The following is a 22,342-nucleotide window of genomic DNA, read 5'->3' on the forward strand; positions in this document are numbered from 1 at the left end:
TTTGGATGTTTTTTGTTACCAGAAGGCTGCGCTGACGTTCAAATGATCTAAATCTTAGCATCTGGAAGCCTGTACAAGCATTTTTACTTTTTTTTTAATAGGTTTCAAGACATTTCGTTCAACCCAAGCTGAGAGGGATCAAAATGGGACACCAGGAAACTGGCAATAGCTTCCCATCTAAATGAAACTGTTTCATTTGAAAGCACCAAAAAGAAAAGAAAAGAAAAGAAAAGAAAACAAAACAAAACCAAAACAAAACAAAAAAAAACCCCTCCTATTTCCATTTACTTCATTCCCTCTGGGTAACCCAAATCCCTCCCAGCCAAGGTCCATCATGGAGCTGCTGCGAGGCACTGGGATGTCCCGAAGGCCACCAGGGCCTGCCAGTCCCCCCGCTGGCAGAGGGCTCCGCGGGGACAGCGGACCAGCCTCATCTCAGGAATACTTTTTGGACTGGGGATTCATTTAGTGTTTTCTAGGCGCAGCAATTCATCGACACTATGATAGAACATGTGTGAGTGCCATTCAGCCTTAATGAAGATCTGTGGGAGAAGTCGTGCGAGACAATAAATACAGCGGTCCGGATGTCGGTGACTTTAGCAGGAAATAAAGGAGGGCTCCGTGTTAATGAAACAAAGATGTGGGAGCTCCTGGCAAGGGCCTCGAATGTACAGGAGTGCTCAGTACCTCCTGGGCGCTCATGAATATCTGCGGTGTGCTTTACACTTCGTATTATGTTTGCAAACCGAATTCTTTTGTCTTTCTAAGGTTTTACGAACTTGGATGCCAAACAGACCGATGTTCAATCAAATACAAAGAATTTAAATTATTCAGGAACCCAGGCGATTCTGTGGAGCCTTTCTTTCTCCCATCCCCCACCTCAGTGCCGGGGATTTAATCCGGTAGCAAGTGTGTCAGGGAGCCGCTTCGGCCCTGCCCCAGGGCGGCGGGATCATCCCCCGGGGCCGCAGGGCGCGGAGACCCGCGGCGGACCCGCGCAGCCCGGCCCGGCCCGGCGGCGGCTTCCCCGCCTCCCCTCGGGAGGGCTCCGCGGCCGGACCCGCTCTGGTGCCTGGGCATGGCCGAGCTCGCTGTGCAGAGGCGTCGGAGCATCCTCCGGAGCAGTCGAAGGGGATGGGCTTATCCCAAAGGGCGGATTTTCCCGGTACGCGGCGGGAGCGCTCCGCCAGCCCGGGCATCCGCCTGTGCCGGTGAGGAGCGACAGCCGGCCCCGGCCGTGCTCACAGCACACACAGAGCACACAGAGCACACAGCACAGAGCACAGAAACACACACAGAGCACACAGAACACACACACATAGAGCACACAGAACACACAGCACAGAAACATACACCCGCACAGAGCACACAGAACACACACACACAGAGCACACAGAACACACAGCACAGAAACACACACCCACACAGAGCACACAGAACACACAGCACAGCACACAGAACACACAGCACAGCACACAGAACAGAGAGCACACAGAACACAGCAACACACACCACAGAGAACGCAGAGCACAGAAACACACACCACAGCACACAGAGCACTCACAGAGCACACAGAGCACACAGCAATACACAGCAAACACCACACTCCACAGCACACAGCAACACAGCGCACAACACCCAGCACAACACACAGTGCTGTCTGTCCCTGCTGCCCTCACCTCTCAACTGTTCACACTCCTGGGTATCAACGATTTTTGGCCATCATGTTGCTTACAAAAGTAATGTTAGATACGCCTGTGGGATTTACAGATCGCATATGCTTCCTTTCTTAGTTTCTTTTAAAGGGAAATTAATTGTATTATGGGATTGTAGCCCGTTACTTGTAGCACAAAAGAAAGTGAAAGGGATTCACTGATGTGCTGTTGAAAATACACGTTAGCATATGGTTCAGTTTGTGGTTTATGACAATTAAAACACATTCACTGGGAGCCAGGATCAGGTACAGCAAATGCCAATAATCCAGCAGTGGAAGCCACAAAGAGATGATGGGCTTCAGTTTCGCAGCCACTCTCACAGAATGAAAAAAGCTAATAGTCATTTATATTAAAAAAAAAAAAAAAAGAAAAGAAAAGAAAATAAGAAGAAGAAGAAGAAAATAAGAAAAAATAGTGGAAACGCTTCTTTTTGGACTCATTTTCACATTAGTTTGCTCATATGGACACTGCAGAAGAAATAAAACAAGTCCTTATTGCATTACTTGGTAATCAGTATGGAAAAGCCCAACCCTGTTTATGGTTAACAAGAATTGTTGATGATATATAAATCATTTGATCTATCGTGCCCTCCAGTCTTAAAGGATAATAATGGCAACCCCAAGCAAATGGTCCTAATTAGTGTCCAAGAAACCACTTCCTAAATGTATCCTTCCAACTCATTCCAGTTTGACTGTCCAGAACAATCTTTTGTTCTTAAATCCCTTTATTTTGTGTGTAACTGCAAAAATGCTCTGCATACCAGTGCTCCAAAAATTGTTCATTTCAGGGTACAGACCAACAGTGGGGGCACGAGGAAGGACGAGATGATCCCAGTCTCTTACTGTTGCCTGTAAATTGGTCCCAACCATTTGAAATTATATTTCCCCGAAGCCTTGCCTCCTGACAAGTCTCCTTAGAGAAGTACCAAAGGGGAATTCATCAAAAAATCGAGTCACTGCTGCCACTCGGTCTGCAACACAAACTTTGAAAAGCCAAACCCAAAACCGGATCCAGGACCAAACCGTGCATATTCGAGCTGCCTGTCACATACTTTCACCCACTCTTTCCACCGTTTCCAAGTGTGATCTGCAGGTTAAATGTACCGTGGTATAGCCATAGATACCACACCTCATGTGGTACCCGGGTGAAGGTTCAGGCACACCCTGGAGGAGGAACAGAGCTTGGCCACTGGGTTATTGTGGCCTCGGTCTTGTGAAAGCAGCACAACTCTCACTGTTTGCTCCCTCAGGAGGCCTCTTTCTCGGATGTACAAAATACAAGCTGCCATTTCTCATTAGCTGGAGTACCAGATCCTGTTGCTTCATGAATATAATCCACTCTTCCACCGAGTCCAGCATCCTCTGCCACTTTTCTATCCCATGACTAGTCTACTCTATCACAAAACATTGTTCCTCAAGTTTGAAACACAGTGCTGAGAAGCTGAACTACATTGGACACAACGAATCTTGGTCCCTTGCATCTTGTCATCTTGTTGTTGATTTGGCGTGGTGGTGTGGGTTTTTTTCCGGTTCTTTTTTTTTTTTTTTGGGGGGGGGGGGAATGTGGTTTGTTTTTTGGCGTTTTTTCGCTTTGCTTTTTTTTTTTTTTTTTTTTTTTTTTTTTTTTAATGAAAGCTGGAAGGAAACAGGCATTCTGGCACGGGTTCTCTTCCCAAACGTGATGGACTTGCCAAGGGAAATAGAACTTCTATAAAACGACAGTCAATTACATATTGCTGTGTAGTGCTCTTTATGCTATTTCCAGGAGATAACGCTAATGGGAAATGCTGCAATATTTTAACCAAGAAAATCTGTTAGCGATCTTCCATGGACTTAAAACGTCCTTGACTCATTTAAAGTCACGGTAAAACACATAAGATGGGTTGCCAACTCTTACTACCCCAGCATAAATAATTTTACTAAGTCGCGGAGACAACACACAAGCTGATGCCGAGAGGTTTCTTACTCACGTGTCTGCACGCAGAGCCGCAGCAGTCACCCCTCTGCAAGCGGGCAACTTCGGAGAGCACCACAGCCCCAGAAACTGCATCCACTGCGCTCTGCTGGCCAGCCTGAAAGCAAAGGCAACCAACCTCGGCTCTCTGGAGCCTTCAGCTCTTTCAGGTTTCATATTGCAAGCGAATTTGATTTTGTCCTCTTGTAAGCGCTTAAACGAAACACGCTTGTTTGGTGATTCGTGATTAAATGCGTTTATACAGATATAGTCTGGTATTCACAAAGATTTGGCAAATCGGTGGATGGGGACAGGTTACAGAAGCAATTGCGGCAGCTCTAAGGTAACGTTTGAGTGCAGCCACAGCCTCGCCGTTGCCCCCGTCCCCTGAGGACACCTCGCAGTGCCCCGGCGAGCCCGAGCCGTCGGTGCGGCGGGACGGGGACGGCCCGTGGGCCCGTGGGGCAGCGGGGCTGTGGGACGGCCACAGCAGCGCTCGTTTCGCCGGGAACCACAGGACATTCCCACCCCTTTAACTTGGGACCTTGTCCCCCCGCTAACACTAGTTCCTCTTCTCTTTCCAAAATTCAGCTCCTCAAATTTTACTTGTTAAACATTTCAGGCAGAAATACTTTCATACCAGAAAGTACTTGACTCTTTTTACTGCTTTTTCCTTGATCAAAAGCAATGTTTATCCCTCCAGCCTCGCGCTCTAAGGTGCCCTGCGGTGCCCAGCCCGGGGCCACCGAGCCACTGCTGCGCGCAGGGGAGCAGCGAAGGCGCCGAGGAGCGGGAGATGCCACCGGGGAGCGGGACCAGAGTCACTTAGCACATCTGCAAGCTGCTGCCGGGCGATTATCAGGTCATTTCTTCCGTAATGCAAACCATGCGCTCCCGTATCACATCAAACCGCTAATTGCAAATGATGCGTTCCGTGTCGGAGGTGAGCGGCTGCCCCCGGCCGCGGCTCGGGGAAGCGCCCCGGGCACAGTTTGCGGGTCGGCCCCTTCTTCGAGCCGCGCCGGCGGCTCCCGCGGAGGCCTGGAGGTGCCGGTGTGGATATCTCCGGCTGGGCACAGGCGGGCCGGTGGCAGCCCGTGTCTGTCCCGCCGGCGCCATCCCCAGCCGCAGCTCCCGTCCGCCCCGCTGCTGCTCCCGAGGGAAGCAGCGCCCCGGAGCGAGAGGGACGGAGCCCCAGCCCAGGCCCATCTGTGGCTCCTCTGTCGGGGGCCGGTGGCCGTGCTTAGGCGTGTCGGGTACATTTTAGTGCAGGGGTGTCTAAGGTAGCTGTGCGTCCCTGGGATCCAAATGCCACACATCCCGAGCCACTGCTAGCAAGGACTCCCTAGTCGGGGTCTGCCTGAAATCAGTGTCAGCACAAACTTAATTTGTGCTTTGGTATATTTCGGTATCCCTTTAAACTGTACAGTCACACAGTTTCTCTTTTCCCATACCTGCCTCCTTAACCTATTTGTTCTGTGAGTCCAGTGTCAGTTTTCAGCACAATCCCAGACTGCACATGGTGTTTCTCAGGAGATACACTCTCACCTTCCAGATCTCCTTCTCAGGCCTTTTGTCTCAGTCCCATTCCCAACCGTAATGCCTGTGATGAAGCATTTCCTTGTCCCAGGTTTCTCAGTCTCAACACCACGAGTTTCACCACAGACAAGCATCTCCAAAAGCCCAGAGCAGGAACAGAGCGCCTCAGGCGCCTCGGTGGGATTGAAGCCCTGCAGCTGGACTCTTTGTCACCAAACTTTTGTTCCGCCTTTTCTAGTTACCTACATGGATTTTGACCTTTCTGTGAAGTCGTGGACTCAAGGTGACCCAACTCCCTTTCTGGTTCCTTTCCTGTTGCCCATTCCGATGTAGTGATTACCTCCTCCCTCCTTCATGTTTCTTTGCCTTCCCAGACTTGATGGTTCTCCGGGAACACAGCTGCTCCTCAGATGTCCCTTTATTCCTCCTCCATGCTGAGTGGCAGTTTGTTGCCTCCGTTGAAGTCTACCCTCTGTTCTCTCCCACTAAAGTTCAACCCTTTCTGGTTCTGTGTGTAAATCAGACGCTTTTCTCTCCCACAAGCTCTAATGCCAGCAGGAAGTGCAGACAACACCAGAGAAAAGGCTTCTTTCACTGATTCCAGACCCAGACAGCCTAGGAAGACCCAAGAAAAGTCCAGAAGAAAATCTGCAAATAAAATCGTGCTTTACCCAGAATCTGAGCATTTCCACTGGAATAATCAGAGAATGTAGCTGCATGTATCCAGCAGGTACAACAGGACTCATGGACACTTGCAGGGCATGGCTTGTTATGGTTTATGACTTGGTTAAATTAGGATACATTTTCACATATTTGGCAAAAGTCTCATTGCCAACACACAGAGCTCCTAGCACAGAATCCCCCTGCCAAGTGTACAACTGCTCCAGAGGAGGGGACACAAGTGCTGCTTAAAGTCCTCAGAACTACTAACATGAACATAACAAATTACTTATTTTTTCAGTCTTATATAAACTTGCATGTGCATGTGTATGTATATGTAAAGGCTATATCTTTCTTGGCTAAATTTTTGCAAAACATGTACCTTAAAGCAAAGAGGAGTCTGAAAAATAGGAGCTTAATTTATTAAATTATACCAGTTCTAAGGAGTTGAAAACAATGCAGCTTTACAGATAATGAGATACTGACTACACATAAAAATTTATGAAAAGTATATTATTCAGCAGCAGTGAATACATCTAAATAATTCTCTTTATGATTGACTGGCTGCATCAAATTGGTTTCTAGCATTTATTTTTATTTATAAATTTATGTACTGTTCTGTGTGGTGCCTTGCAGGATCCAAAAATGTGTACAATATTGTGCCCAATCTGAAAGCTTATTTTCTTTCCTAGCACTGTCTTTGCTTGCTTGATGTTTGCACCATCACTCTAGTTCATAATTTATATAAATCATGAACCTTCCACCTGATGTCACATTCCATGAATGTGTCCTTAAAAGTAGGCTCTAGGAAAATAATCAGGGAAATCAACATTTAACTCAGTGGTGCAATCTTAATTCACCTGACATTAACATCTTAATTTATAAATGACTGTGCAGGTTGCCCTTAAGCACCCAGCAACCTTGCTGATGTAACTGCTGCAGTGGAAGATGTGACCCAACTCTCCAAAGCTGCAGCCCCACAGGAGTTCCCTGTGCCCTGCGGTGCAGGGGCACTTCTGAGCCAAAGCACTACACATTTTTACCTACTTTTCTCATAGTCCAGTTGCTTTCCCCTTGTTTGGCAGCTGGAACTCCTGTACCTGACTTCAGTGCACACATCTAGTTCTCAACAGCCACAGAGATCTCAACTAACTGAAAATCTATACCTTGTACACTATATTATTAGGATTTATTTGGAAAAATGGTATTCAGGAGAAGCAGCTGAGTTTGGATGATGAAGAGAAGATTGAGAAGGCATCTGGTAGAGGGGGTGTTGATGGAGTGTTGAACAACAACTGCTTGTTTTGTGCTTACAGAATGAGTTGGTGGATTATGCTGTTTAGCAGTTCTGACCATAACAACAAATAATGATTTAAGAAAATCTGTACATACTAAAATGCCACGAGCTGAAGAGACATTGGTTTTCCAGCTGAGTAGCCTATTTTATAAGTGTGTGAGTTATATATTTCAGTTAACTGAATGCAGTAAAACTAAACCCACTTTTGCAGATGTTGGTCCCAGTTCCATCATCTTGGTAGGATTCAACTTCAGTAGCAGTTTGATAAATTCTCATTTTCCAATGAAAAAAGTATTATAAAAATGAGGAGCCAGTTTTCTTCATTTGTTCCAAACCATCAAACCTCTACTTTATGAAATAGTTCAAAACACTCAGGAGATGTAGTCCTTATTTGTCCACAAGTGTCTGGAGGAGTGAGCAAATTGCTTATTTTCAGAGAATAACTGCTAACCATGTTCTGGATATACAGAGCAGGCTCTGACTGACTGGTGCTGACTTCAGTTGTTGCACAGGCAGCCCCAAAGGTGGGAAGGCAGAATGCTGTGTCACAGGCCTTAGCTGCAATTGGAAAAAATCTCATGGAGGAGAGTGCTTTGATAACAAGGATTTTAAATCAGTTTCAGTGGAGAAATTCAGAAAGGAGTGTTGTGATAAGAATCTGAACTCTTAATTTCAGTGCAATAGTGTTGCTGGAGCCTATTCTCACATGGCCATATATTCCATTAGGTTTTTGTTGCTGCACATGCTGAGATAGTATTTAGGGCACAGGAAAGGGGCCCATACAAAAGGTCATATAACCCTGTATGTCTGAAGAATATAAGAGAATAAACTTTCTTTTGCAGTCTACTGAGTCCTCCAAGATAATGGGAATTTTCAAGAAAATTGTGTGGAATTAAGTCTTTAAAAAGCTGAGCTCCCTTAGACATGCAGCAGAACGTGCCACCTTTGCAGCACCTTTGGGAGCAATGGGAATGAGTGTGGCCTGTCAAAAAGAGCATCCTCTGCAGAGTCTCTGGTAGGGCACATTCACGGGAACACATCTTGCTTTGCCTCTTGGTACCTCCACCCACAGCCCAGAGAGCTGGCAGTTGTGAGAGCAGTGAGCAGCCCCAGGTTTAGTAAACCCCTTGAACAGAAGCCTGGGATGCTGCGATTTCTCAGTGCCCATGGCAGGGGTTACTCAGGCACGAGGTGTGCAGTGTTTTGCTGTGACTAGTGCATGTTTATGGGCTTTCCATACATGTGACTTCTGAGCCAAAGCACTACACATTTTTACCCACTTTTCTCATAGTCCAGTTGCTTTCCCCTTGTTTGGCAGCTTGTCCAAGGCAGCAGTCCCTAAATAAGGACATGTTGACATGTTGCACATCATTCAGCCCTCTTCTCTGGATGTTAGGAGAATTTCAACCCTGAGTAATAAGAGCTCTTCCTACAGCTTTGCAATTTACTTGGTGGAGTCTGTTCCTTTCTAGTGGCTGGCTCTAATTTCCTTCTGTATTTTTCCTGTGTTCTGTGGAACACAAATCAGTATTTTTTTTCAAATCACAATTACAGACAGAAAGCCATCTGTGACAGACATTTGGAGAACATGCAATGTATCTTATTGAGCATCTTTTAATAGACTCTGCATTTTTGTATGGACTAATCTTTCTTTGAAGAGAATTAGAAATTTTTGTGAAATGCTTTCTAGTGAACCTTCTCACATTCTCAGCTGTCTACGCTAGATAATATAGTCAGTTGTGAGATAGCAATGTCAGGTATTTTTAAACCCAGAAAGGAAAACAGCCTTTTAATTTCTATGCGCTGATATATTAGAAAAGACATTATAACATTAAATGGAGCATGTACTACTGCATGGTGTGTGCCATTGTGACATCTGAGCACAGTAACAACAAGGTAATTAATGAGTGTGCAGACAATATGCAATTTAGCTTTATTTAAGATTATCTCTGCTATCTCCTGGTGTTCCCCTCATCATAACTGCATTCTTAACCAGAGCAAAACCAGGCAGCTACCCAGCTATAAGAACATGATGCCTGCTGACATTGCCTTACTCTATCATGATGTAAGGCAATCTTAGCAAAAATGAGAATTAAGTCTTGAATATCATCTCAGGCTCTCTGACTATATCAATATAAATCCTCTACACAGCTCCTCATGAAAGATAACAATGTCCAGTGCCTGCACAGAGCACTTTGAGGTCAAGGAAACTGGGGAAGGGAAGCAGTCTGAAATGCTGAGGGGTGTGAGGGATTGTTTTAGTGTTGAATTCTCCTTAGCAGTAACAACCACTGTGATTTTTACAGTGAGCTAGCAAGGAAAGGAAAGAGCATAGTAGTGAGACTGCCATTACATACATGATTACTCACTGCTGTGCCTTTTCCCTTGACTTATTTTTTCTTGTGTTTTGTAAACTTACCTCCTTCCTCATTTATATTAATGTACATTTATGGTACTTAACTGTTAATAGGAAACTACAATTTTAAGATCAAAGAGTAGCTGGTGAGTCAGAAGCACTTGTTCAACAGTTGGTGATTGCAGTAATTTGCTGTTATGTATTGCACGTGCAATCACCAACATACAAAATTATAGTATCAATATTAGCTAATTGAAATGCTGGATATGGTAGCATTTAATGGGAAAGGGTTGCTTTGCTTTAGCCTCTGTTTCCCTCTATGATTCATTGCTTTTTCTCTAGCACATATGGTGGGAGTTCATTGCAAGAACTACCACTGGCATTTCAATTGGCAATTTTGTTTGTACAAGGCATATAGGAATGGTAAGGGTTTCACTTGAGAAGAGAGTCTCTTTCCTCTGCAAGTTGGATGAAGATTATGCTCTCTCACAGGAAAAAAAACCTTCTAAAGCTGTTATTTAAGGATTATAAATGAGGACACAAATATTTGAGGGTACTTGTAGAAGACTTAGAGTTATGTAGTTTTATCTCCAATAAGGAAAAGATAGAGCACTTAGGTTTTTCTGTCTTTCCTAGAACAAAAGAGTTAAGGTAATTATTCAAAACTAATAATAATTTAAAAAAAGCTAAAATCAGCATAATTCAGTCTACTTCAAACTAGCATTGAATTTTTATTTTCTTTATTTGTGACCTGAGGTAGCAATCAGCATAAACCAGCATTCACATAATACACAGGCAGACAAAACCGCACACACTTGTTTTTGTGATATGAGGGGGGGATTCTGTCAGGACTGATTTCTGCCAAGCTGGAAAGACCATTTAGAAGTGCAGACAGTAGACACATAATTCATGTGATCTAGAATCTGTTGGTTGAAGCCACTCTGCTGCTGCCTGTAGAGATTGCCTATATGCTTGTCCATGGTTCCTTTCCATCCCCGAAGGCAGGAGGTGGGAGTATCCTAACACACCTTCAGACTGAAGGCTTTGTTACCTGTCTCTACTGCGACCTAAGGACACCAAGAAATATATTTTTACCAAGGGGTGATAGTTCTGCTGAAAGCTCCAGTAAAAAAAGGGATTTCTACCATGTTCTTATTCCATACCACACATATGGCACCTCACATATGGCAGAAACCTCCAATTATTTGGATGAAGTCACTGACTGGGCAAGATAGCGAAGGCTTTCCTACAGGACAGAATGCAGGTGTATTGGCTAATTTCAATGATAGGCAGAGCTGGAGAAAGTGCTCTGGGGGATTATTCTATGTGTGTATATATGGGACAAATATGCATCTTCCCCCTGAACCCAAGGAAGATGATATAAAGTACGTTTGGCAGTTAAAAGGAGTAGGACTGGTCGCCAGGGAACCACTAAAGCCTTCATGCCCTGAACAGCCCCACCTGGGCACCCTCCCACACCCTGCCCCTGGGCCCAGGGCTCTATTTAAGCTCAGCCCAGGGGTCCCTCTGTGTCTTAGCTCTATGACCTCTGGTGTCATCCTAAAGGAGCCATGTTAAGATTTCTACTACTAAGGCTGTTTTTGGTTAGTGGGCTTCTTTTTAATCACATTTGGAGGAGTAGAATATGTGCGTTGGTGGGTTTATTTCAGGAGAGACGGTTTTGGGAGTAAAGTATTGTAAAATTATCATAAATAACCAGTTGAACTGAGCTGCCTTCTCCTGCAACAGGTGTAATGGCAGCCTACAACTGCCCCATGCATGCCTTTTGCCTTTAAGCAAAAGAATCTGGTAAATCCAGGTAAAAATACCAAGCATGAGGACTTTCATCTCAGCAAAAAGCCAAAACTTTTTCTCAGCTGCTGCCTCCAGTGGTAAGTTTTGATGGAATAAGTTTTCTTCAACACTATAGGTAACTTTCTGCATTGAACATGTGGGTACCCTCAGCAGTTGCAGGGAATTAGCTCTCTTTTCACTGGGTTTAACTTCCTTGTAGGACTGCTTTTCCCTTGCTGTAGCTCTGATGCCCTTATTCAAGCAGTTTATCTCTGCTGACACTGGAAAAGAAGAAAAATATCTTGAATGATGCTTGAAGCAGACTGATTGTTATGTATGAGGTGCTGCTGATTGTGGCTGGCACGGATCTGAACTGAGCTCTGAGGGAGCTGTGCCTCACACCTAGGGGGTATGGAACACTGATCCTGTCAGCAGTGGGACACAGCTTGTGGTCCCCATTTTGGGCTGCTTTTACTTCTGAGTAATTCTTCCCCTAATATTTCTGTGCTTTAAAATCATGAGTAATTAAGAACGGTTGCCTTGAGATAATTATCAGGTATTTGCTGATGACATGGTGATGATGAAATTATTGACAGTCATGTTGTTTTCACATAGCTCATTTTAGTGGGGATGTCACTTTTGAAGCCTTAGGAGCTAGAAAAATGAGCACAGAGCCTTTTCTGTAGCTCTCTTCACCCAGCCCTGTGCCAAACACCAGACAAAGGCTGTATGTGCACTGCAGGCTGTTGAGTGCAACTTCTTTTGAGTGCTTGTTTATGACTTAGCAGAGCACTATAAACAATCATCTTCATGTCACCTCACTTGATCAGTATTAACATTAACTTTTATTGCTTGTGCCTGGGAATCATCTAATAAAGTAAAGCACTGCTCTTGTACCTTCTTTTTTTTTAGTTTAGTCAAACTATAACAAGAAATTTGAAGGTTTTTTTTACTCTACTCTTCAGAGACCCAGAGTCACTCTTGGGATGAAGAGCTTTGTTTGGGGTCTAGAGTCCTTTTATTCTTTCTGTGGCAGCTCTATTCATGCTTTCTCAGTTGCTCCTGTACTTAATTTGTGAGTCTAGGATCTGGCATATGCCTCTTCCCTGAGCTCTACCCATGTGTGGGAAGAGCTTTACAGAGCAACTGAACAAACAGATGAAGCTGGGACTGTCAGGTGTCCTTTCTCTCTAGCCTATTCTGGATCCTTGTTTCTAGAGAGCCCTGCTCCCTTTCCTCATTGCACACAGGATGATAAGCCACCTGCCTGATTGGATCAGTGAAATTCACTTAGCTCTTGCTCAGAGGGATCAGTATTTGCCAGTAGAGTATGAATTTCATGTGTGTGCTGCCAGATTGATACAGAAGAGTTTTTTTGCTTGAGGTAATGCTCCAGGGTAGTGTGCTTCACGAGCTCTCTTGCTGTGTATATGAAGAAACCCAAACCAACCAGTTTTGCACAGAAATAGTATTGTATAACAGCAAAATAGGGAAGAAATCTTTAACTGTAAAATTAAGATTGTTGTTTTCCTGAGAAGCACAAGTCCTACCTTCCCCACTGCTTGTCTCTGCTGGTTTAAGAGAGCTCAGGCTCTAAGGTAAGGTTTGATTTGTTATTAAGAAGCACTACTGCATTTATAATTAATCCATAGCCTTTGTTTTTTCTTTTGTTATTAGAGAACAGCAAAAAAACCCCAATTAAACAGAAATAAGTTACTTTATTTCTTATGCTGCAGAAAAAAAACCCCAAACAAACAAAAACCCAAACCCATCAGGGTTAGGAAGAAAACAGCTCTCTATTTGCTTTCGTAACCAACTAAAAGCATCTACTAACCAGTGTGACCTCCGTAAAATTCCCCATATAGGGCCCAGTTTCAACTCCTCCAAGACCTCACTCTCATTGCCTTTAATGGGGTGAGCATGAGGAAGGACAAGGCCAGGCTCAGCACTGTGCCAAGGCACTGAGGGTTTAAAAGGATTCATGTGTCAACTTTGAACGTCCCTTCTGTTTCTGGGCTCTGCCTCTTCAGCTGTGGGACAGTGCCACCTTTGTATGACAGAGTTGCTGAAGAATCAGGTTTTGAAGAACCTCTTGATTTTTCATATCCAGTTTACTGTGTAGTAGCTAAGAACTGTTGTGAGGTTATGTTGCTCATAGCATGAACAGTGTTACTTATTCCTCCTTCTCCATAGAGAATGTGCTTTAAAAATGTCCCACGAGCATTTAAAAGCAATAGCCTAAATTAATTAATGTTTGATTATAGTCCAATAGATAGCATTCCAAAGCTGAGTTTTTAGTAACCCTGACTCTGCACATTGCTTAAATATGCAAGATTTGGACTCATAGAAATCTTGGATTATGCAAGTATTTGTATCCCTTTGCTAAGTGCTAAGCAACCGACTTGTAAGTGGGAAGCCTGGTGCTCTCTGGTTTGTGTGTTGCTAACTAAAGATATTTGATTTTAAAAAAAGTTCTCATTTCCACTATGCAATGTGTTACTGTATTACACTGCTCAGAATGATGGGGAAAAATTCCCAGTAGAGGAAAAACATCTGATGTGCATGCAGTGCAGGAGACTGAGCACCTGAGCTGACTGACCCTCTGTCCCATGGGGGCTCTAGCACTCCCTACAGCCAGGTAAGGCAGAGATGAGACACACTTGAAAATCTTAAGAGATTTTGGCAGTGAATGAAGTAAAGGCTTAATGGAACACTTCTAAAATCAGCTCCCTTAAGTCTTCAAATGTGTGAGCATTTTGAGAGCTGGAAAGTCTTGGTTCACTTGCTCTTTAAAAAGCACAGGTCACCCCCAGCATGGAGTTCAACCTTGTGGTCTGGTGGGATGGGGCCTGTGTGGGAGAGCAAGGAGCTTCAAACTTCCCCAGAGATGGAAGAGAGAGGCCACAGCAGGGTGTCACCAGCCTGCTGGGAACTGGGGAGGGCAGGGGCTTGGCAGGCTCTGGTGTAACAAGATGGGAATGTAATTTTAAGAGAGATAATATTTGCTCTGTCACAAAAGCAAAGCCTTCATTTCAGATCTAATATTCATACTGGGCTGGTTGAAGACTTGGTGCAATTGGCTTCAGTATCATTATCTCCAATAGCAATGCATTCACAAAGGGAGAGACCTAGGACTACACAGTCCTGGAGCAGACTTGCCAATGATTCTCTTATCCATCTAAAATCATTACTGTTACCCATAGCAGATAGCTACTTACCCAAAAAAAGAGATATTTGTATGTGCTTTTGAACTGCAGCTATCTCTGCCATGAAATATGATTGTTTAAACACCAAAAGCACAATAGGATAATTAAAATAGAACTTGATCTCAGTTCAACTTGGACTGCATGAGGAGTTGCAATGAAAAAAAAACCCAACTGACTGCTTTTCAGAGGTGCTGGACTCATGCTTTATAGATGGGGGGAAAAAGGTTCGTTGTATTAAAATGTATGAACAAGGAGAGGAGATGCTTGGGATTGGTTTGTTTGTTTGTTGTGTATGCCAGTGATTCAGCTGGAAGGGGCCAACCTTCCTAAGAAATCTTCTCTTTCCAGGCAAAGGGAGTTGTCAGGTAGATGGAGGCACTTAGAACAAAGCAGCCAAAGTTCTCCTTCACAAAGGTTTGGGATGGAGTCAGTCATCCTTTTTGACTGGATTTTAAATTCATACCAGAAAGATATATTAAAAATATGACAAGCTTTGAGAACCTAAAGGATCCAAACAAGTAAATGAGCTTTTAAAAAGTTAAAAGAACCAGGGATCCTTCTATATGAAAGGTAATGATTTCAAACTCCCTAGACTCCCTTCAAAACTCAGCTGTGGGCTTTGCTCTTGCTCAGTTCCAGAAAACAAACCTAGATGAGGTTAGAGTTTCTTTAGGACTGGGATTTAGAATACTTCTGTGTAGATTAACACTGGCAATTACACATGGTAAACTGAACCATAAAGAAAGTGTTATTGCTCTCTGATGAAATAATTTCAAAATCCATTCTTAGTTTTAAAGTTTTTAGAGTTGGCAGCAAAACTGCTTCATGGGATGGAAACATAATTTCAGCCTTTGAACTACATTTTTTCTGAGTTAGAAGTACAAATACAGTTTTTCTAGCAGAATGACATCTGGCAAAGCAAAAGGTCTGATCTTCCTGGCCATCTCTAGACTTGGTATATAAGGACTGTTTTAATGAAGATGATTTTTGAGCTGGACCTTGTGGTCAGGTGTTTTAACATGTTGTTTTAAAGCATCAGGGCTAGTGGTTTTATTTAATATACATACTGTTCCCTTTGAGTACCATGAGCAGAATTGCTCCCTATTTAGGCCCCTACACTGTAGGTGCCCATACCTGACCTGCCAGCTACTCTCTGTCTAGTTGAGTGACTTTATTCTTCTGAAGTACAAATAATCTCTCTGAAACATCTCCAGTCAAGTTATTTATACTTTTGAGGTGCTTCTTTCTCCCCCATGGATGCTAGACAGATTCTCTCCCACTTTAGATGTGGGTTTTCTGAGTTCTGTATTTCAGGGAGATGTGATTCCACCCATCTTGGCCTTCCTATTTGTGCCAAGTGTGCTGACAGCCTGCTAATTTCAGCATCCTGGATGTTTCAAAATATGCTTTTTTTGCTGCTGTAATTAAAACTTAACATGAAAATGAATATATTTGGTCCCCTATGTTACTGGGGAACTGTTTTGACAGCAATGCTTCAGCTGGGCATTGAGGCTTGGGATGAACATATAAATGGCCTCAAAATAAGCAAGATATCTTTAGCCAGTGACATTTTCTGCCTACAAGGTTACCTGGTTATTAGGGGTTCATTGGCCTAACTTCTTCATTAGAGGGTTGTTTTTTTTTTTTAATGCCTTGGAAGTGTCTGGAACCTAGGTAAAAAGCAGGGGCACATGAGCCAGATGGAAGAGCTCAGGAATGCCATGCCATCCATAAAGTGTGGGACTTGGAGCAAATTGTGGGACAAGCACAATAATGAACATTCAAGGCTTGCATCGTGATGCAAGAAGGAAAAAAAATAGGGTAGGAAGGGAAGACTCGTAATGAAAAAAGCAATATACTAACCTGCCAAAGCTTAAAAGGAGTGATTTTACAATGGCAAATATAACTGCACAGCAAAGCAGATTTCCCACTCTGTGTGGGAGGTTTCCATGCTGTGGTGAGACACTCTGAGCTGCATGGAATTACAGTCTGGATACTGTGTGTGGGGGGATTCCTCTAGCCTGTATTGGTGGGACTGAGATGATCTGGAGGAAAGACATACTGCTCTAAGTGTATATTCTGGGAGTCACAAACCGGCTTGTGAGTGCATGACTAGGACTTCAGCATGCCTTGACAATAATGAGAGAGACAAACCATGATTCAGCTCTAATTTATGCCAGTTCTACATTAATAAGTCAGCTGACAGCAGTGGACTTAGTCCTGAATTTTTGTGATATAAAATGAAAACTAAGAATAGTTTATGATCTTGCAATTTGAGCTTCCACACTCCATCAATTTGTATCACAAAGACTACATTATTCAGGCACGAGTTGTTTCATATTTAATATCATATTACATATGTCCCTTGATGAACAAAGGACTGTAATGTAATTGGGTTCAACCATCAGGTTAAACCCTCAAGAGAACAGAGTTCAAGCTGTTAATAAATTACTGCAGAATCCTGACATAAAATTGAAGGTTGGGAATTCCATCTGTTGTTTTAATAGAGAGAGAACGATTACTTAAATATTTTAGAAAAGCTTGGCTGAGTAATAACCAGAGAGATGAGGTAGGATAGTATTTACAAGTCTGAGCTACTGACTCACTGTGATAGCATTTTAAGACAAACAACAGGAAGCTACTAAAAAACATTTAGTTTTTCTTTTCTCAGTCCTTCAAGCTTCCCTAAAAATTCTCCATCCTGGAATAAGACATAGCATTAAAAAACTATGAAGTTGACATGGCCTTAGCTTCATTTCTGGAGGCATTACTGCTGTAAAATTGCAAGGTCTAACCTTGATTTAAGTGTCTTGAATCTGAAACATCTTGGTCTGAAGCAGTTCTATTGCATGGTGATGGAATGTAGGAAATGACTGGCTGCTTTGAAGTTGAGTGGTAGGAGCTGGGTAGAGAAGGGAGGAATAATTGGTTGAGCAAGCAGAAGAAATTGTGGTATAAGACAAAGAAAAATACTATTAATGAGAGGACATGTAATTTGGGCATTTTTCTTATTCTTGGAAGGAACTAATGATGAAATCTGTGCCTAATTCAGCTTTGAAAGAGTATAGAACTGCTTAGATATGCAATACAGAAACTGGAGATGCTGCTCATAGAGCTGCTGTAGCTTGGCTGAGGGCTTGGAGGCAGCTGCTGATCTTTTCCCCAGCCTTTCCTTTGCAGAGGCTGTCACCGGAGCGTTCAGAGCTCTGCGGGGTGCTGGGGACTGCTGGCCCCCTCTGCTCCCCTCGAGCTCCTCCTTTTGGGGTCAGCAGCAGCTGCTCAGCAGCGGGGCCCGGAGAGCAAAGGAACTGTGGGGGTCAAAACACCTCTGTGGCCATCAGCAGGTGCTGCTGCTGGGCTGAGACTGGGCAGGCAGCAGTGGGCACTGCCCAGCCAGGCTCGGAATGCCAGCTCCATTAGGACATGTAACCCCCCTTCCTGGGAGGAGGGTGTCAGGATTCCTTTCAATTAAAACCAAACTCGTGTTTCTGTGTCAGAATGTGTCACATTTTGCATAACAGAAGGCTTCTTTATTGAAGTATATTCAAAGTATTAACATTGCAAGGTTTAAAGATACTTAATATTGAATTTTTTAAAAAGCATCACATTTTTGTAACTAGGTCATCTATCCATTAATTCATATCCCTTATTGCTCAGAGATATTAATATAGATATTTTTTCATAGCATTAATCTCCTGCAATATGAATGTCCTTATTTCTAAAATGAAACCCATTAAGCATTTGCTGGTTCATAAAAGAATACAATAATCTGATAGCCTGATTAGATGTTATTTAATTTGATAATGGTGTACCAGTGGCTGGGGGGAAACTTTTAAATAAACATGGACGCATTGCTCTATTAAATAACTATTAAATGATCCTCTTGATCTATCCTTAAACAGCTCTCCCACTTTCTTAGCATTTTTAGGAACTGATTAATGAAATCTGTGTAATAACTTGCATATGCAAGTTATAAATGCAATTACTTTTTGCAGTCACAGCAGACATAGGTGACAACACAACTGCCTTTGAGTTTTTGCCAAAATGTAGAGGTGTCCTATTGCAGTGGTAAGGTAATGGTCACATCTTCAGCTCCTCATGTCCAGAGGGAATGAACAAGAATGGCAAAGACATTCAGGACAGAGGCAGCACTGGGAAGGACTGCTCCATGTGTGAACTGCCCCCGCCTTGGCTGGTCAGGCTGGGAGCACAGGGCTTTCCTCCCTCCTGTGCATGTGGAGGTGCTCATATGGTCTGACATCACCTCTGAGTCCCAGGAGGCTGAAAACATTGAACAAAAAGATGAAAAACCTGCTGTTAGTCCTGCCTATGCACGGGTTTAGGAAGAGGAAGGCTGGGAAGGAGGTGGGAAGTGGAGCAGGGGGAGCTGGCACAGGTGTCACATAGGATCTCAAGGAGAAGGATTGCAGCTTGCTTTATGGTGCTGGAGAAGTGATCCTAAAACAGGAGCTCTGAGATGTGTCAGGGCAATTTTTGGCTATTGCAGTAACTTGCTGTCCTTGCAGAGAGAAGTTGCTGCTGTGAAAGAGTGAGCTGGGATTGGTGTTTGTCACCATGGGTGGTGCCAATCCAGGGATAAAGGTGTGGGGAGCCTTTTCCCATAGCCCCAGGGTTTCTCCAGAGAACAGAGCCTGTGTGTCCATGTGCAGTGTGTGCCTTGGTGAGCCCTGCAGTGCCCAGAGCTGCAGTGTGTGCATCCTGTGATACCTCTGCAGCAAATTGGATTTGCTTCAGTGGAGTTGCTCCAATTTATGCCTGAACAGAATTAGGCCTTCTACATGGTTTGGATTCAAATTATTTCTTGTCACAGCCACCAAAGTCATCTGATGTTAATTCATTGGAGTACTGTGGGTTGTCTGTGCTCTCATCTTCTCTTACTGTCAAAGAAACATCCCCAGCTGAAATGTACCCAGGGCTCATGCACAGCAGCTCTTCTCTTTTTCCTGCAACTCGGAGGAAAGGAGAAATCTTTTGTAGTACACAGTGACCAGAAACTAGCTTGTAAGTCAGGTATAAACTATAAGAATATTAAAATAGTTCTGTGCCAAAGAAATAGCTTATAAATACTCCTTGTGGGGATTATGTATGAAACTAGTTAGCAGGAATTACTGGGTTTTAGGCAGCTGGAAAACATTGGTGTATATATTAAATGTTTTCTATTGATTAAGTGCAGCCTCTCTGTAAATATCTCTTCTTATCTAGCTTGCTGCTATGTTGCTACTTTTTGCACTCTGCTATGGAGCTGCTTTTGCTCTTTAGCTTTTTTTTTTTTTTTTAATTTTTTACATTTTTTTTCCTCCAGTCTCTTGTGGGTGACTAAGAAGTCTTGGGAAATGACAGAATGTGATTTGTTTTACAAATCTGGAAGAGCTCTCTGTAGAAGGCAAGATGGGACCTGGAGTAGTGTCTTAGTTTGAGGATTACAAATACCATGTATAGCCCCTGAAAACATATGTGGATCTCATTCAGTATGAGAAAAATGTGAGATAATGATTTATTATTGCATACTTGAAATATCTTTTTCCAAAAAGTGAAGAATAACTAAACTGGGAAGGTTGTTTTGATCCTTTTTTTAATTTCAGTTGGATTAATATACAATAGTTATATACTTATTTACAGTTTTGAGCTTATGCTTTGAGAAATTTTAAAATTCAAGTATATTTTTTTATGTAAGTCTTTTCAGACATTGCTTCTGTTGACATTATCATTCACATGCCCCTGGCATGATTTAAGGGACAGTGGCTTGAATCTCATAAAAGTAAAATAGTTTTAAATGGCAAAAGACACGTCAAAAATGTCTATTTTATTTCACAGTGAAATAGTCTGATTTTCACAAGAATTAAAAAATTTATTTATTAGAACATATTGCCAGCTAATGGAGAAAAGGTTAGGTTTTTTATTATCTTAGTAAAATATGCTATTCAGATAAAAAAATAAATTAGTGTATATTTCTCAGACATGGATGAGAGAATGGCAATTTTGGATGGCTTTCTTGTGCTCTTTTTGCCCTTTATTTCAGCAATAGGGTCTTGTGGCTTGAGCAGGTAAGTCAAATATATCACAAATCTAACCTAGAATACTGATGAATCACATGGCCTTTCACAAGAAATAAATAATAATTAAAAAAAAAAACAAAAAAAACCAAAAAACCCCAAAAAACTTGTCTCTGAAAATTATGCATGCCAGGAGCTGGAACTTTGTGAAGGATGATCAACTTTTTGTAGGGAGCACTCAGGTTCTTCTGCATAGCATTCTGTAAAGATGCTCACAAAATTCAGGGTGTGAGAACCTGGAAGCAATGCTCAAAAAAAGCTACTTTGACCTTTGTCATTACATGAGATGTGGAGAAAATGCCAGTGGGATCATCCAAGGCACAAACCTCTTTTACCCACTGACTTTCAAACTTCTTTTAAGGATGTTGTCTAGGAGATCCTGTATGTTTAAAGGTACAAGTGAATAGGATCCTGTATTTTGGGAGTTAATGCTTATTTCCAGCTTGGCTTAGTCCTCATCCCATTGACTTTGTGAGCCGTTCTGTCACTGATCTTTGAGTTTTCCCAGAGCAGTTAGTTCTGCAGAATTAACTGGCTCAAGTTTGCTTTAGGCTGAGGTAATGGTGCTGTGCTTGGAGGTATTTGGTTTCTTGAATCCCCACAGAAGTTCACACAGAACCATTGCCACTCTTGGGAAAGGTGAATCAAGCAGCAGAGCTCCATTTTTTGCACCTCTCTGTTTACTTTCTCCAGTAAACACTGAACTTTAAAGACTGTAGTAACTACTTGAAATAATGGAATGTTTCAGGATTTGAACTATTTTGGCTGGTGGAGTTCAGGAGTCAAATTGGACACTCAGCTGAAGTATGATCAAAGCTAAGGTACCTTTTGCTGCTCCAAAAAACCAAAACAACAACTTGGCTTAGGTGATCTTCTCTCAGTGAAAGAAGTGCTTTCAAAAGCACTCACACCTCTGTTTCTAGGCCTTCTTTTGCTGAGCAATTACCTGTCTGAGTGGGCAAGCAAGGCCTTGAGAAACCAAGTGCCTCATGCCTGACTGTACTTATATTGTCCATCTGTCCATGAAAATAACATGGTATTCTCAAATATCTAAAAGCTTGACTAAATCTGTTCATCAGGCCTGGAGCCAATGGGTTCTTAAGGTGGTTTTTTTTGTTTTTTTTGAAGCATCTTAACTAACATTAAGTTGTCAGGTGGAGAAAGGCTGTCTCTCAGGAGATGAGAGAGGACAGGGAGCTGTACCTTATCTGTGAACGTTAAAGGACTGTGGTGGCTCTGGGCAGCAGAAGTCAATAAGGTTCAGACAGCAGTATTCATTTCGATGTTCCCATACCATCTGGGATTAATACATGCTACAGAATGAATCATAAAACTGCACGGAAATGATGTATGTTTATCCAATACCTTTGGCACTCAGCACTATTCATAAAAGTGTAAATGTTCTGCTCCCTTTGAAATAGGGACTTGACAGTGTATGGGGTTCCCTGCTTCTTGTTAGCATCTCATCTAAGCTAGGAGTGGACAGGGAACATTTTAATTTTCCTGTGTCTCAGGGGAAGAGCAGATCAGTCTATTCTGCATTATCCTGCCTACCAGCAGTCCTAGCTATAAAGTTATAAATGGTAATTTTTCTGCTAAAACTGTTCTTGGATGAGTTGAATATCAACTATGCAAAAGAGTTTGGTATTCACTACAGAAAAAAGTAAAACAACAGCACTAGAATTCTCCCTGGACTGTATTTAAACCCTTTAAAACTACCACAAATGTTACTGAAACAATCAACCCCA

Source organism: Molothrus aeneus, chromosome 9 (genome assembly GCF_037042795.1).
Source record: "Molothrus aeneus isolate 106 chromosome 9, BPBGC_Maene_1.0, whole genome shotgun sequence".
In the NCBI taxonomy this organism is placed as follows: Eukaryota; Metazoa; Chordata; class Aves; order Passeriformes; family Icteridae; genus Molothrus; species Molothrus aeneus.